Source organism: Pelophylax lessonae (genome assembly GCF_965119305.1).
Source record: "Pelophylax lessonae genome assembly, chromosome: 7".
Lineage (NCBI taxonomy): Eukaryota > Metazoa > Chordata > Amphibia > Anura > Ranidae > Pelophylax > Pelophylax lessonae.
The window spans coordinates 170,714,675-170,731,589 of NC_138774.1; positions in this window are offsets into that span (position 1 = coordinate 170,714,675).

Sequence of the window (16,915 nt, forward strand, 5' to 3'; positions counted from 1 at the left end):
TGAGGCAGTCAGACTGTCGTTTTCTGCATGCCTAGATTCAGTGGACGGAGCATTCCTGGGAGAAGTGGATCTACGACGTCCAAGATGGAATTCATCTCGCTCAGGTATGGTGTCCATGGATGTGGCTCTTCTCAGCTGGGGTGGACGGAAGTTTCTATACCAATCGGGTACTTCAACAAGTGGAATGTTCAGAGTGTTGCAGAACGAAGGTAGGTCCTCTGGGACTCGCAAATTGGCGGTGCGCCCTTGGGAGGAGGCCGATAAGCAAAAGGGAAATTTCCACCTATACTGAATATCTCTGCTGCGTAGTAAATCTAGAAGAGGGCGAAGATCTCTCCTCTGTTGGAGTGTAATAGGTGACAAATCCTGGAAGATTTTAACTTCTGTGCCATGGTAAAGGATGTCTCGACGATCTCTGGCTTTTCTAAGGATGTCTTCTTTGATTTTGAAACTCACTATGCAACATATAATGTCCCTGGGAGGGTCGGTGTCTCTGGCCCTGGGCCTTAGAGCTCTGTGTATGCGTTCGATTTCAATTGGTGTTTCTGGTGGCCTGCCCAGGATGTCATTAAAAATTTGCACGGTCGCTTTTTCAATTTGGTTATGTTCTACAGATTCTGGTAGGCCTCTCAATCTTATGTTGTGACGACGGCCACGGTTATCAAGATCCTCCATGTATCTTTGTAGATCTCTCATTTGGGAGGATTGTATATTAGTGGTGGTGTGGAGGGCTCGGATTGACTCCTCTTGGACAGCAGCTCTGTCTTCTGCCTCATCTACCCTCATATTTATGGTCTGCATGTCCCTTCTTATCTCTGCAATGGCCGTGTTTAGGGAGAGTTTAATGTCCTCCTTGATTTCATTAGCAATAGCCCTGAGATCCTGTATATCGAGGGGCTTGGGAGTGGGTGGTGAGTGTGCAGGGCTGGATGGATGGGACTGTGGAGGGACGCTGTCTTTTTCTGCAGAGTGTGCAGCAGTAGCGCCTCGGACCACCTCCGTGTAGGCCCGGGATGAAGCCGGGACCTCGCGTGACGGCTGCCGGAAGAGATCCGGGATGCTGCGGCTCGACTGCATTGCTGGATCGTGCGGGGAGCGGGATCGTGAAGGGGAAGAGCGTGCAGAGGATTTACCCATCACTTGTGGAGGTAAAGAGGCTGGTGGCTGTGCTCAAGCAGGGGCTTACTCGTCCTCGGTCCGGGAGTTCAGGAGTTAGGCTGCCATCTCGATCAGACGCCAGGCCACGCCCCCCATTTTGTTAATTGATAAAGATAAACTATTAACACTTCAATTTCCGAAAGCATTCTTAATTTACAGTATTCTTTCACACCTGCCAAAAACATTTCTTTTGTTAAAGAACAATAAATGTTATCAAAATGTTATGGGTAAAGTTCGAGTTAAGCAAATCAATTTACAACTTTTCACTTGTCCTAGAGCTCTCATGCATTTGCAGTTGTGCCAATACAATTGTCTTTGAAATTGGCTTATAGTACCCCAAGTATGCTGAATAGAGGTGAATAATTTAAAATAGTAAGTGTTTGTATACAACATTACACGATATAGACCAAAGCCTGCAAATGGATCTGAGGATTTGGTTGTTCATGAGTTGAGTGAATAATAGAAGGGAGGGGTGTGATTATGTATCAGTCAGTGCGCTGGTAGCCCAAAGGATGCACAGGTAATAATTTGGTAATATAATTGCCCAAGATATGGGGTTTTGCTGAAAATTCTAACAACATTTACATGAATTTGAAAGGGAGAAGGGCAAAAGGGTAAAGAAGAGAAAGAAGTGATGCCAGTCAGTGTGTAAGAGTTGATTACTATTATTATACAGGATTTATATGGCGCCAACAGTTTACGCAGTGCTTTACTATTAAAAGGGGGACAGTATAGGAGAATGCCCGTCTCCATCTAGATGGCTTTTTCTACAACTACACATCTATGGATTGTAGCCTATGTATTGTTATATTTTCCAACTTGTTCTTCATTATGTTTTTTTTGCTGATATGTTCCATCTTCAAAGTATTCATTCATATGGAATTATTGTATTCTTATGTTTGTTATACAATAAAAACTTTTGTAAAAGAAAGAGGGGGAACAGTATAATTACAATACCATTTAATACAGAAGGAATAGGAGGGCCCTGCTCATGGAGCTTACAATATAAAGGGAGAGGGAGTAGGTACAAAAGGTAAAGGCTGCAGGGAATGATCTGATGGAGGGGACTCAAGTACAGTTCTTAGGTGGAGGTGGGGTAGGCTTCCCTGAAAAAGTGAGCTTTCAAGGATCACCTAAAGGCGGACAGAGTAGGAGCTGACTGGGCATGCTGTTGCAGGGAGTTTCAGAGGATGGGAGAGGCTCTGGAGAAGTCCTGTAGGTAAAAAGAGGGCTAGAGAGCAAGAGGCCCTGGGAGAAGCTGAGAGGACGATTTGGGCGATATCTGCAGATGAGGTTGGCAATGTAGCTGGGGCGATGTTGTGGATGGCCTTGTATTTTGTGGTTAGTGTTTTGAATTTTTTACAATGGGGTACGGAAGCCAATGATGAGATTGGCAGAGAGGGACAGCAGTCACAGATCGGTTAGTAAGGTGTATTAGGCTGGCAGCAGCTTTCATGATAGACTGATGGTGGGATAGCCTGTGTAAAGGTAGGCCAGTGAGGAGGGAGTTGCAGTAGTCCAGGCGGGAAAAAAAAACAAAGAGTGAATATTTTGTGGTATCATTAGTTAGAAAGGGGCAAATTCTGCAGATGTTGCGGAGGTTAAGGCAGCAAGATTTAGCCAGTGACTTGATATGGGGGCTTAAGGAAAGGTCAGAGTCTAGGATTACACCCAGCACCCTGGCATGTATTGAGGGACCAATGGTTGTACCATTGAGCTTAATGGTAAAGTCTTGGGGAGGGGGTCAGTGAGGAAGAAATATTACAAGCTTCATTTTAGAATGATTGAGTTTGAGGAAGTGGTGTGACATCCATACTGATAGTTTGATAGTAAGTTTGTGATGTGTGAGGAGATTGAGGCAGTGATTTGAGGAGACGAGAGATAGATCTGGGTGTCGTCAGCATAGAGGTCGTATTTGAAGCCGTGGGAGGTTATCAACTTGCTCAACTAAGAGGTATAGAGGGAGAATGGGAGAGCCTTGTGGTACCCCAACAGAAAGAGGAAGAGGAGCGAAGAAGATGTTGTTGTATGTGACACTGAAAGTGCGCTGAGATAGGCGGGAGGTGAACCAGGAAAGAGCAGAGTCACGGAGGAGGCCAAGGGAGTGGAGTTTATTGAGGAGTGGGTAGTCAACTGTGTCAAAGGCAGCAGAAAGGTCTAAGAGTACTGGAGTACAGGCCATTGATTTAAGCAGTTAGTAGTTGGTGGGTTTAAGTAGGGCAAGTTCAGTGGAATGTTCTGGACGGAAGCCGGACTGTAAAGGATCAAGAAGAATGTTGTCAGTGAGGTAGCAACCCATACGGTTCTGAACAAGGTGTTTTAAGAAGCTTGGAGGAAAATGGGAGCTGGGAAATGGGTCTTAAGTTATTCAAACAGGGGGGTCCAGTGAGGGTTTTTTAAGTATGGGGGTAACCAGTGCATGTTTGAGCAGGGAACTAAAGGTGCCAGAAAAAAGGGAGAGATTGAAGATGGGGGTTAGAGAGTTTAGGATAGAGCAGGAAGGTGGTCGCAGTAGTTGCGAGGGAACAGGTTGTGAGGTGGGTTGTGGAAAGGAGTTTGGCAACTTCCTTAGTGGTAATAGGGTTGGAGGAGGAAAGTGTTGGAGCTGGTGTGTTGGTTGGTGGAGGAAGCTGGACGCTGGATATCTCATCACAAATTGTGTCAATTTTGTTTTTGAAGTGATTGGCAATCTCCTGGGCAGTAAGCAAGTTGGTGGGTGGTGGAGGCAGTGGGGGTGAAGTAAGGAATTAAGGGTAGAAATGAGTTGACAAGGTTTGGATGAGAGGGTTTTGATGAGAGTAGTGTAGTAGGTTTGTTCAGCGGAGTGGGGGTAGGAGTTGTATTTGAGAAGGGGAGATTTGTAGAGAGTAAAGTCCTGTTGAGATTTCGTTTTACGCTACACTCGCTCAAGATAGAATCTAGATCATGGTAGGGGGAAGAAGAGGTAAGAAGGGGAGGAATAAGGAAGGGGAAAAGGCGGTGGGGCCTGGCTGGAAGTTCCCATTTCATGAAGCCTATTCGTTTTTCAAAGTGAGAGCAAAGAGTGATCTGTGTTTAGATTGTGATTGTATTCTAGTCACGGTACCAATTTTGGGATGTGTTGTTTAGTTCTTAAGTATCAAAAGTTTTTGTGGATAATAGTGTCCCTGATCTGCTGCTTTAGCTCCAAAAGGTTCAAAGATGGCTGTCTCTAGGCCTTAGCTATAGTTTGTGCCTAAACAATTCTCATTGCACATATTCACCTCTGTACCAGTACTAAGCGCAAAACTAACACTAACACAACTGACCTACTTCAGAAATGTGGACTTGCCATTTTATTTTGGCTATACCTTGTGACTTACTAACCTGGAATTAGTGTACAGATCAGGAGTCACTGGATGAATAAATATCCTAAATCAGTGACTGAAAGATGCTGAAGTTTGATCACAGCCAACTATCATTTTAGGAAGGATAGCAATGGCAACAAACATATTTCTCTCAGTACAGGTTAAATATGCTTTCTTCTTGTTCTCAGTGACAAGCTTAACCTTTCTGGTTTGCTATTATCATATTTGGATATGTTTTTAAGATTATTCTTACTCTCTTTGTCAATCCACCTTTCATTTTAATTTCTTGCAAACCTGATTTTCCTTTGCCAGCTTTCATGGTGGGAAGTGTTCCTTCAGATGTATATTTGTATTCTTTTTTTCCCCAGTATGTATTATTTCTCAGTATTTATTTTTTTGCTAAGTAACTCAATAAAATTTTGCTTTTGGCCATTTTTACTTTTTACCCTTAAGGATAAATTGTGCATTATTTACCTAAAATTTATCTCAAATACTCCCATATTTCTTCCCTTTCTATGTGTCACGGTGCATTCCTCAGACCTTAAAGCACTTTGTCTTTCCTGTGTATATATTTTTTTTATAACTTAGACCAGTGTTTCCCAACCTTTTTTCAGTTATGGTCGTTTGAACGTATTCAAAAAACATGAGCTCCCCCTGTTTAAAATAGAAAGAAAAAGTCAATTTTACTTATAAGTGTTGGAAGCCTAAGCCTAGAACACTTCACACAACCAGCTTGATAAATTCAACTTCAGAAGCCCCCCTTCAGATAAGAGGTTACCCCGTCACATCATATGCCCCCTATCACATCAGAGTACATAAGAGTCCCTGATCACATAAGAGTTGCTCCTATAAATTAAGGGCTCCCTATATATAAGTCCCCCATCATATCAGAGCCTCCCTATCACTTCAGTGCCCCCCCATTACCGCAGAATCCCCCTATTATACAGACCCCACCCATCATAGAGCCCCCCAACCACAGAGTCCCTCCATCACAGAGTCCCCCAATCACACAGTCTCCTTCTCATTTCTGTTTTCTCCTGAATGCTGGGGGTGGTCCTACATACCATCTGTCCTGCATCATGGTCATGCATTGCCATGGTGTGGCAAGTCAGTCACCACCATTGTAGCAACAAATACAGCTGAGAGCCCTGATCCTAAAGTGCCAATGTTTCTTATAACGCTGGCAAGCAGCATACCCACACCATGGCAACTCATGATGCATATCCATGGAAAACGAGGTCCTGTATTTGCGGCACCCAGGAAAATCCAGCCAACAGCCTGGTTGAGAAACACTAGTTTGGACTAAATTAAATCAAATCACAGTCATTTTTTTTTCAAATATCCTTTCACATGTACATTTGTAATAAACTGTGCCTTGCTTGAAGCTGGGGCTTCTATAAAATTACCCTTTAGTATGTCAAGAAAATGTTTGACCTTTTGCAGTAACAGCTGTGCCCTTACAACTGCCAATTTCATGGTGGTTAAAATCCTCAGTTATTACCACTGTCCAAGCTTATGCAGCTTCTTCCACATATATAAGAAGCAGATACATCACCTCTTCAGTTCCATTAGGGGGCTTGTTATGTACTAGAGAAATTAAAGTGGTATTTAACCCAAAAGAAAACATTTAACCCTCCTCTTGTGTTAGGGTCAAAACTGACCAGTTTTCAGGTTTTGAATGTCTATAAGTATCACATAAATTTGTTTATTGCATCAAGATTTTTTTACTTTGTCAGGAACCTCTATTTAAACAATGTAATAGAAAAATAATCCTTTTCACTAAATTATAAAATACTGTGGTGAAAATTAAGACGTTCATGGTGTTAGGGTCAATTCTGACCCAGTTATAATATAGGATTTTAGGACACTAATAAGTGCCAAAACTGAAATCATAAACACTCTCTCTGCTTAGTAACAGTGACAGCCAATCCCCTCTCAACCCTGTGAGCTGTAGTTAGGGAGGGGCTTATCTCTTTTCCTGCTTGTCTGCTTCTCTAAATAAAGTGAAGAAACATAGGACAAATTCATTTCAGAGTTGCTGACTTTATTTTACCATTTTTTAAATTTGACAATGAGAGGTATGCTATCAAAAGAAAGGTCTAGGGGTCACACCAAAAATATTAAAACCAATCTTTTCAAGGATAAAGAAGCCTAACAAGGTAACCAAGAGGTAAGAAACAAATTTGATGATAAATAATTATTCAGAGGGTATTTTATGGCTGATTTAAAACACGGGTCAAAACTGACCCTAACATCATGGATAGTAACGGAATTGTAACATAAGAGGAGGGTTAAATTACAGCTTAGCAATTCTTGGATATCATGGCTGCCATAGTTTTCTTTCTTGTTGTTTTTCACCTGGTGATCTTGCCAGTCAAGCCAAGTCTGTTGTTTTTCAACAGAACAAGCTCGCCTGCAGAGGTATTAGTTAGAGGTGCCTACAATGATCAGTTTTATTTATCTATGTAAAACCTTTACCCCAAGAGGAAGAAAACTGTTTACTGTAACTGCTTATAAAGTGCTAGCTGGAGTTTGGCTTCATTGCGTTAGTGGATTTAAATCTGTTAATACATCTAACACTCTCCTTCCCCCAGACTCACAATGCTGCTGTCCAAATCTGCCCCTCGTGCTCCTTCATCCAGAGTGGATGTAATACTAGCCAGATCAACAAGTGAAAACAGAGGGAACAGCCTAAAACAAAACAGTGCAGCCACCACATCTAAGGATTATTAACCTTCAAGTTACTACATTTTTGGTGTAGGCAGGTGCTGGACTAGAGCAATATAAAAAATGGAGACTGTGCCCTTTATTCTTCTCTCCCTTTACTGAGATACTAATGTTATGCTGCACCATCCTTCTTCGGCCAGCAGGGGAGAGCTAAAGCCAAGCAAGCCCATAGACTTCTATGCAGAGAGCTTAGTAAGCTGGACTGTGTAGCAGTGTTAATTTTGGTAGCAAATTTCGATTTAGTTTTAGTTAAAGTCTTTTAACTAAAATGCCATTTTAGTTTTAGTCGTAGTTTAGTCTTTTGACTGAAATGCAATTTTAGTTTTAGTCGTATTTTAGTCATCTGAATTGTTTCTGTTTTAGTCATATTTTAGTCGACTAAAATCTCCAGTACATTTTAGTTGACTAAAATCTCATACATTTTAGTCAACTACAAATCGAATAGGTTTAGGTTAATTGTAATACATTATTTAAAAATGTATCTAGCATTTCCAAATGAATTGTATACTCCTGGAGTAAAAATCTAATAATATGTTATTATAAGGTTTGAACACGCACTACAGACACAGATTAATGCTATCCACGAGTTAAACTGCAAAACAAAATATTTAATCTTTGTGACACATAAATAGAATTTGCATAGTAATTTGGAACAGGGTGTAGAGCGCAAAAAATAAAAAGGCAGAGGTGATCAAATAAATCAATATTGCTGGGCCAAGTGACTAAATTCAATAAAGGAAAATCAATAAAATAATATGAATCATATAAATCAATGAAAAATGTATATAAACATAAATCACCATATGCAAATATAATAAAGTGATCCGATACAAATAACAAAGTGCAAATGCAACAAGAAAGTGCGAATGCAAAAAATGTCCAAAAAGTGCTATGATCAAGTGAACAAAAAAGAGAGTCCCAAACTCAATCTTAATCAAAGGGAGAGTTATTGAAATATCTCCATCCGTGATCCAGTGTATTAAAAGTGCAATCCTGCTCCAAACACTTCAACCAGGTGCTCAAAGTGATTGGTGCTAGATTGGCAGCTCACCTCAGGGTTAGACTCAAAAGAGTCATGCAAGCATTGGGATAATTTAATGGACAGCCTGTTCCTTCCACTTCACACCTTCCACCTCTCCTTCGCCGGTGATCAGAGTGCGATGATACTCAAAAGACAAAGGGAGAAGGATCTAGTGCTCTCAGTTCAAATACTTTATTCAAAAGTCAAAAGGAAATGCACTTACATTTGCCGGCCCTTCAGACAGTGCGGGCTGCAAACAGCTGATAGTATCTGCGATGCAGAACCTCCCTGGGTCTGACGTTCACTGAGTAGGCTCCTCCCCTATACGCGTTACGTCATGTGACTTCGTCAGTGGGGTGGCTGGCTGACACCCTGTTGTGGGTCGGTGGCTGACACCTGGCAGTGTGGGTGGCTTGCTGGCACCCGGTTGTGGGTAGGTGGCAGACGCCTGGCAGTGTGGGTGGCTTGCTGGCACCCTGTTGTGGGGTGGCTGGCTGCTGTCACCCTGTTGTGGGTCGGTGGCTGATGCCTGGCAGTGTGGGTAGCTTGCTGGCACCCTGTTGTGGGGTGACTGGCTGCTGTCCCCCTGTTGTGGGTCGGTGGCTGACACCTGGCAGTGTAGGTGGCTGACTGGCACCCTGTTGTGGGTTGGTGGCTGATGCCTGGTAGTGTAGGTGGCTTGCTGGCACCCTGGTGTGGGGTGGCTGGCTGCTGTCACCCTGTTGTGGATGGCTGGTGTGCTGGAACACTGTGGTGGGTGGCTGGCTTGGTGTTACCCTGTTGTGGGTGGCTGGCTTGGTGTCACCCTGTTGTGGGTGACTGGCTTGGTGTCACTCACCCTGGCCTGTTGTGGGTGGCTGACTTGCTGGAACACTGTGGTAGGTGGCTGGCTTGCTGTCACCCTGTGGGTGGCTGGCTTGCTGGAACCCTGTTGTGGGATGGGTGGCTGGATGCTGACCTGGCACCCTGTTGTGGGTTGATGGCTGGCGGCTGGCACCCCACTGTGGCTGGCTGGCGTCCTGTGGGGCGTGGCTGGCTAGCACCCTGTGGTGGGTGGCTGAGGCCAGGGCCTGTGGGTGGCTGGCTGGCACTGTGACCGGACTGCCAATGCACACACTGTCCAAGGCTGTCTGAGGCGTGGAAGGCAGTCTTAAAAGGCAGAACGTGTCAAATTATAGGCCAAGTGCGTGGAGACACGTGAAGCAACACACACAATGACGTCACGTGTGCGCCACGCACAATATCGGCAATATCGGTAACTTCCAGGGCCGATTCCGATATATCAGGGAAAGTGCATATCGGCACTCGATATATCGGCCTTGCCGATAATCAGTCGATCGCTAAGTCCCTATTCTTTTAACCCAAACATAACTAGTCTACTGCCTTGCTTCCCAGCTGTGGAAGGAATTACACACTCTCTATGCCCGCCTATCATGATCCATCCAAGTTAATGGATTGCTTGTGCAGGATTCATGGGGAGGCGATACAATATTCGATATGTGAAAAGTGTAGAGCTGGATGAATGACAGGATGCTCTCCACAGTTTAGAGACCATGTTACATGCAGTATAAACAAAGCACTGTTTTTTCTCAGTGGATGAGAGGGGAGGAGGGAGTCGGTCCCTGTCGGACTGTCCTGAATGCAATTCAGCCCGAACACCTAAAGCTATAAACCCTTTGGCCATGTTGGAAGTTTAGCACTAGGGAGAGAACTGGACAGACACCCTGCAGAAAAGATTTCTTTACAAAGTAGCAGGTAAGTGATGTAACTACAGAGAAAACATATTGCTCCACTCGAGACAATTAACGCCTGCTCGACCAATGAATAGGTGTTGGTTTCAGGGGGTTAACGCCCCTGCTCCACAATCATAACATGTGATGTGACTGCAGCTATAGGGAAAAAAATTATTTTTGACCAAACTTTAGCTTTAAATATATTGAATACTCAGGAAAAAACATTTTGGAGCCAAGTCAGGGGTAGTTAGAAAGCATCCCCAGATCTTATTGAACCGGGTTGGGCTGCCTCTATGCTTATATATCAAGCGCTCATATCTCAAAGTTAATCCAATGTTGGCTAACCACATCTCTAAAGTTGGAGAGGTTTGAGAGATCAGATCCAATGTTGAAAGATCAACTTTTGAGCTTGGGACAGTGCTCTGGACACCGCCTCTCTGACATATATTTCCATTATAACCTCATGCCGTATACCCAAAAAGCAAGTTTTAGGGTCAAGAGAGATGGTTTCTTGAAAAGTATTGTTAATGGTGTTTACTATGCCAGCCCAAAAATGGTGCAACTTTGGGTACTGTCAAAGGAGATGTATCAGGTCCCCATTAGCTCCCTTGCATCTCATACACAATGGATCTGGGCAGGGTCCAAGAGTAAACAATTTAAGTGGGGTATGATGAGCCTGCAAAAATATATATAGTTGGGACAGTCTTTGCGTTACATTTAAAGAACAGCCATAGACAGATTCCTGGGCCTCCAACCACTGATCCTCATCTATATCACCTACATCCCCCACCCATTTTTCCAAAGCAGTGTTCAGAAAATTCTCCAGGTACTCTGGCAGCAGCATGGGAAAGGAGGATGCAAAGTCAACCCTTAACTTATTCTAATAAATAAACACTCAAATCACGAACTTTGTTCTGGCATAGAAATGGCCGCGGCACTTTATTGGTTTTTATTTATTATATATATATTATTTTTTTTAAAAAAAATCTTTAAATTATTTATTCAACAAACAATCCAATATTAAGAGCCGGTTCACATTGATGCGGCTGCGGCGTTCGCATGTAATGTCGGAGCGCACTGCTCCTTCATTACATGCGATCGGCTGTGCGGTGCGAGTTTAGCCATACACTTTGTATGGCTAAATTCGCACTGCACCCGCAGCAAACACGCACAGGACCCTTTTTTGCAGCCGCATCAGGATCGGATCGCACAGCGGTTCACACTTGTGCGATCCGATCCTGTGCGAACTGCAAGATCGCACTGCGATATGCGATCAAACTGGGGGTGTCGTTAAGATTACATTGACACCCCCAGCGTATCGCATATGGCAGTGTGAACTGCCGGGGGTGAGTTTGCGATGCGGGAACAGGCTGCAAATTCGCAGCCTTCCCGCATCGCATAAGTGTGAACCGGGGCTAAATCAAACCAAAATATACAATCTGAATATAAAATATAAATAAATAAATAAATCTCGCTTAGTCACAGAACTCAAGAGGTAAATATATAACTCAAGTATTAACCAAACCAAAAGTTCCCCCTTGATTCAAGGGTGACAATACCACCTAAAGTGCCTGCGACGGGAGGGGGGGAGGGGAGCTCGTCTGGCAGCGTCCTGTCAGGAATGTGTGAGACCCCCAGTGCGGACCCCCTTATATAGAGGGTGACTGAAACTTCTAGAACGGGCGCGCGGACCGCACTTTCCCGCCCGAACTGCGCTAATCTCTTAAAGGGGCAGCGTCCCAAATTCTTAAACGCACATTTAACCCTTCCTATTATAATTTTTTTAAACTGAATTGCTAGCCGCATCCCCTTCCCCATGTCTGCTGGCGCTAATTCTTTCGCCCGCTTTTCCTGGGAAAGGAGGATGCAAAGTCAACCCTTAACTTATTCTAATAAATAAACACTCAAATCAAGAACTTTGTTTTGGCATAGAAATGGCCGCGGCACTTTATTGGTTTTTATTTATTATATATATATATATATATATATATATATATATATATATATATATATATTTTTTTTTTAATCTTTAAATTATTTATTCAACAAACAATCCAATATTAAATCAAACCAAAATATACAATCTGTATATTAAATAAATAAATAAATCTCGCTTAGTCGCAGAACTCAAGCGGTAAATATATACCTCAAGTATTAACCAAACCAAAAGTCCCCAACCGCCGGGACTAGTTGAAAACTAGCACCGGCCACCCAAACCCGCGGCCATTTCTATGCAGGACTGAAGGCCTAAATTAAAAATGTCTAAACCCACTTCAGATAAATGCACCCCATCTTGCCGATATAGACCTGGAAAAAAACTTTCAAGGTCCACATGGCGAAAAGAAAGACCACCTATCGATGGCATGAACTTAGCCATCGCATGGTTAATCCTTCTCCTTGTTTTCTCCAAAGGCTTCAATTTGGGCAAAACCGACCACTTCAGACGTGGCACTATCTCTGAAAATATTATAACAGAATTAGGAAAGGACCGCTTAAGCTGATGCAAATCTTTTCTCATTCTAAATAGAGTTGAGCGGACACCTGGATGTCCATGTTCGGCGGGTTCGGCTGAACTTGAAAAAAAAGTCCGGGTCCGTGTCCCGGAATTTTTCCGAACTTTACCCGGACACCGAACCCCATTGAAGTCAATGGGGACCCGAACTTTTAGGCACTAAAATGGCTCTAAAACACCAATGGAAAGGGCTAGAGTGCTGCAAATGGCAGCAAAACGTAGTTAAGAGCATGGCAAGTGCTCTGCAAACAAATGTGGATAGGGAAATAACTTAAAACAACAAAAAAAAATGAAAAATAAAAAACATTTCTTCATCTGTGAAGGACGAGGCCCATGTGGAGTAGGAGGGAGGTTGAGGTGGTGGCGGATGTGGCGGTGTAGGTGGAAGCGGTGGTGGAGGAGGACGAGGTAGCCAACACTGCTTTTTTTCAGTCATTTTAAATGAGGGTACACCCCAAAAGAGTGAGAAAGATCAAAAGTAGAATAATGGCTGGGTAAGGTCGGTATCCATCTCTATTCTGCACAAGGTATGGAAAAGTCCTGTGGGATCCATGCCTGGTTCATTTTAATGAACGTGAGCTTGTCCACATTGTCTCTGGACAGGCGGCTGCGCTTGTCTGTGATAACGCCCCCAGCCGTGCTAAATACACGTTCAGATAATACACTGGCTGCAGAGCACGCCAGCACCTCCAAGGCGTAAAGGGCAAGCTCAGGCCATGTGCCCAATTTGGAGACCCAGAAGTTGAAGGGGGCAGACCCATCATTCACTACATGTAGGCGTGTGCACACATACTGCTCCACCATGTTGGTGAAATGCTGCCTCCTGCTAAGACGTTCCATATGAGCTGCTGGTGCTGCTGTTTGTTGTGGCGTGCTGACAAAGCTTTTCCACATTTCGGCCATGCTAACCCTGCCTTCTGATGTGCTGGCGGTGCCCTGGTTGCGTTGGCGACCTCTTCCTCCTCCTCCTCTGCCTTGGCCTTGTGCTTCCACTGTGGCCCCGCTGTCAGGTGGGAATGCCAGCAGCATCGCGTCTACCAGCGTGCGCTTGTACTCGCGCATCTTGCGATCGCGCTCCAGTGAGTGAATTAAGGACGGTACGTTGTCCTTGTAACGGGGATCCAGCAGCGTGGCCACCCAGTAATCAGCACAAGTTAGAATGTGGGCAACTCGGCGGTCGTTGTTGAGACACTGCAGCATGTAATCGCTCATGTGTGCCAGGCTGCCCAGAGGCAACGAAAGGCTGTCCTCTGTGGGAGGTGTATCGTCTGTGTCCTCTGTATTCCCCCAGCCACGCACCAGTGATGGCCATGAGCTGGCCTGGGTGCCACCCTGCTGTGAACATGGTTCCATCTCCTCCTCCTCATCCTCCTCATCCTCCAGAACTGTGCCCCTGCTGGACAATTGTGTCCCTGGCGTTTGTGGGTGCAGGAACCCACCCTCGGAGCCACTTGCGAATGACTGCCCTGAAAGCCTTGGAAATGTTACCTCTTCATCCTCCTCCTCATCCTGTGCCACATCCTCTTCCATCATCGCCCGAATCGTTTTTTGAAGGAGGCATAGAAGTGGGATAGTTAAGCTGACAACGGCGTCATCGGCACTGGCCATGTTGGTGGAGTACTCAAAACAGCGCAACAAGGCACACAGGTCTTGCATGGAGGCCCAGTTATTGGTGGTGAAGTGGTGCTGTTCCGCAGAGCGACTCACGCGTGCGTGCTGCAGCTGAAACTCCACTATGGCCTGCTGCTTCTTGCACAGTCTTTCCAGCATGTGCAAGGTGGAGTTCCACCTTGTGGGCACGTCACATATGAGGCGGTGAGCGGGAAGGCCGAAATTACGCTGCAGCGCTGACAGGCGAGCAGCAGCAGGGTGAGAACGCCGAAAGTGCACACAGATGGCCCGCACTTTCTGCAGCAGCTCTGACGTAACGGGGTAATTTTTAAGGAACCTCTGCACCACCAAATTCAGCACATGCGCCAGGCAAGGGATGTGCGTCAAACCGGCTAGGCCCAGAGCTGCTATGAGATTTCGCCCGTTATCGCACACCACCAGGCCGGGCTTGAGGCTCGCTGGCAGCAACCACTCATTTGTCTGCTGTTCCATGCTCCTCCACAACTCCTGCGCGGTGTGTGGTTTTTCCCCCAAACAGGCAAGTTTTAAAACTGCCTGCTGTCGTTTACCCCTGGCTGTGCTTGGTGGTGAAGGTGTTACGCTGACCGGATGAGGAGGCGGTAGAGGATGAGGAAGCGGAGTAGGAGGAGTTAGGAACAGGAGGCAAACTGAAGCGCCCTGCAATCCTCAGTGGTGGAAGGACATGCGCCAAATTGCTATCCGCCTCAGGCCCATCCACCACTGCATTTACCCAGTGTGCCGTTAGGGAGATATAACGCCCCTGACCGTGCTTACTGGTCCACGTATCGGTAGTTAGGTGGACCTTGGCACAGATGGTGTTGCGCAGTGCACACCTGATTTTTTCCCCCACTTGGTTGTGCAGGGAAGGGATGGCTTGCCTGGAAAAGTAGTGGCGGCTGGGCACGACGTACTGTGGGACAGCCACCGACATAAGGCTTTTAAAACTGTGCGTCTCCACCAGACGGAATGACAGCATTTCAAAGGCCAAGAATTTTGAAATGCTGGCATTCAGGGCCAGGGATCGCGGGTGGGTAGGGGGGTACTTCCTCTTCCTCTGAAGTGTTTGGGAGATGGAAAGCTGAACGCTTCCACGGGACATTGTGGAGATGGTTGGTGACCCAGGTGGTGGTGTTGCTGACAGATCGTCTGTTTGTGGGGTGGCAGGTGCCGGTATCACTACAGAGGTGGAGGAAGAGGCTGAGACTGCAGCAGAAGAGGAAGCAGGAGGAGCCAGAGACCTTTCTTGGTTTTGAAGGTGTCTACTCCACTGCAGCTCGTGCTTTGCACTTAGATGCCTGATCATGCAGGTTGTGCTCAGGTTGAGAAGGTTTATGCCTCGCTTCAGGCTCTGATTGCACAGGGTGCAAACCACTCGTGTCCTGTCAGCAGCACATTTTCTGAAGAACTTCCACGCTAGAGAAATCCTTTGAGCTGGCTTTGGTGCGCTAGGTCTCTTGCTGCGTTGGGCAGTAGCAGGCGTAGTGTCTAGGGCACGGCCGCTCCGCTTCTGCACCCTGCTCCCTCTTCTGCTGTGCTGGTGGCTCTGTGCGACCACCGCCTCTTCCTCCAAACTACTCAGGTCACCTGCATAACCTTCATTCCATGTGGGGTCGAGGACCTCATCGTCCTCCACATCATCTTCCACCCAGTCTTCACCCCTGCCCTCCTTGTCGGTCTCCACAATTCTGAGTGCCGCAGCAGTTGGCACCTGCATTTCGTCATCATCGGAGACGTGCTGCGATGGCCCTTCCGTGTACTCATCTTGAGAAATAAGTGGTTGGGCATCTCTGCACTCAATCTCTTCCACTTCTGGGGCAGGGCAAGACTGCTTGCCTGATTTGCAAGGGGGTGAGGTGAAAGACGGTTGGACATTGGCTGCAGGTGCCAACTCTGACCTTTCTGCAGTAGACTGGGTGGGAGACAATGTGAAGGAACTGGAGGCACTGTCAGCAACCCAATCTACTATTGCCTGTACCAAATACTGCTGCAGGTTCTGTCGCCTACTCACACTTGAGGAAGGTGTTTCACTTGTACGTGTAGCTGGCACAGATCGACCACGTCCTCTCCTTGCAACAGGAGCTCTACCAGCAGCACCACGACCCAGGCCACGGCCCCTATTTGACGGTCTCCTCATATTTCTGTAATTTATGATCTTGCCCTAGAAAGGTGTTTATTGAATAGCGGAACAAAACAACAACAGTATCGCACGGGTGTATCTCACAGTCAAATATGCAAAGTATGACGCAAATTTAATTTTTTTCACCCCAAAAGGGTGTATATTGAATAGCGGAATAGAAAAAAGGATATAAAACGGTGTATCTCACACGTACAAACACAGACTAGGCCCCGATTACAATTTTTTGTATCCTAAAGGGAGGATGAGGAAGAGGAGTAGCAGGAGTTCGGAACAGGAGGCAAACTGAAGCGCCCTGCAATCCTTGGCGGTGGAAGGAGATGCGCCAAACAAATTTAAAAGGTGTATCTCACACGTACCGATACAGACTATGCCGTAATTTAATTTTTTACACTCCAAAAGGGTGTATATTGAATAGCGGAATAGGAAATTTTTTATAAAACGGTGTATCTCACACGTATAAACACAGACTAGGCCCCGATTACAATTTTTTGTACCCTAAAGGCAGGATGAGGACGAGGAAGAGGAGTAGGAGGAGTTCGGAACAGGAGGCAAACTGAAGCGCCCTGCAATCCTCGGCGGTAGAAGGAGATGGGCCAAACAAATTTAAAAAGTTGTATCTCACATGTACCGATACAGACTATGCCGTAATTTAAGTTTTTTACACTCAAA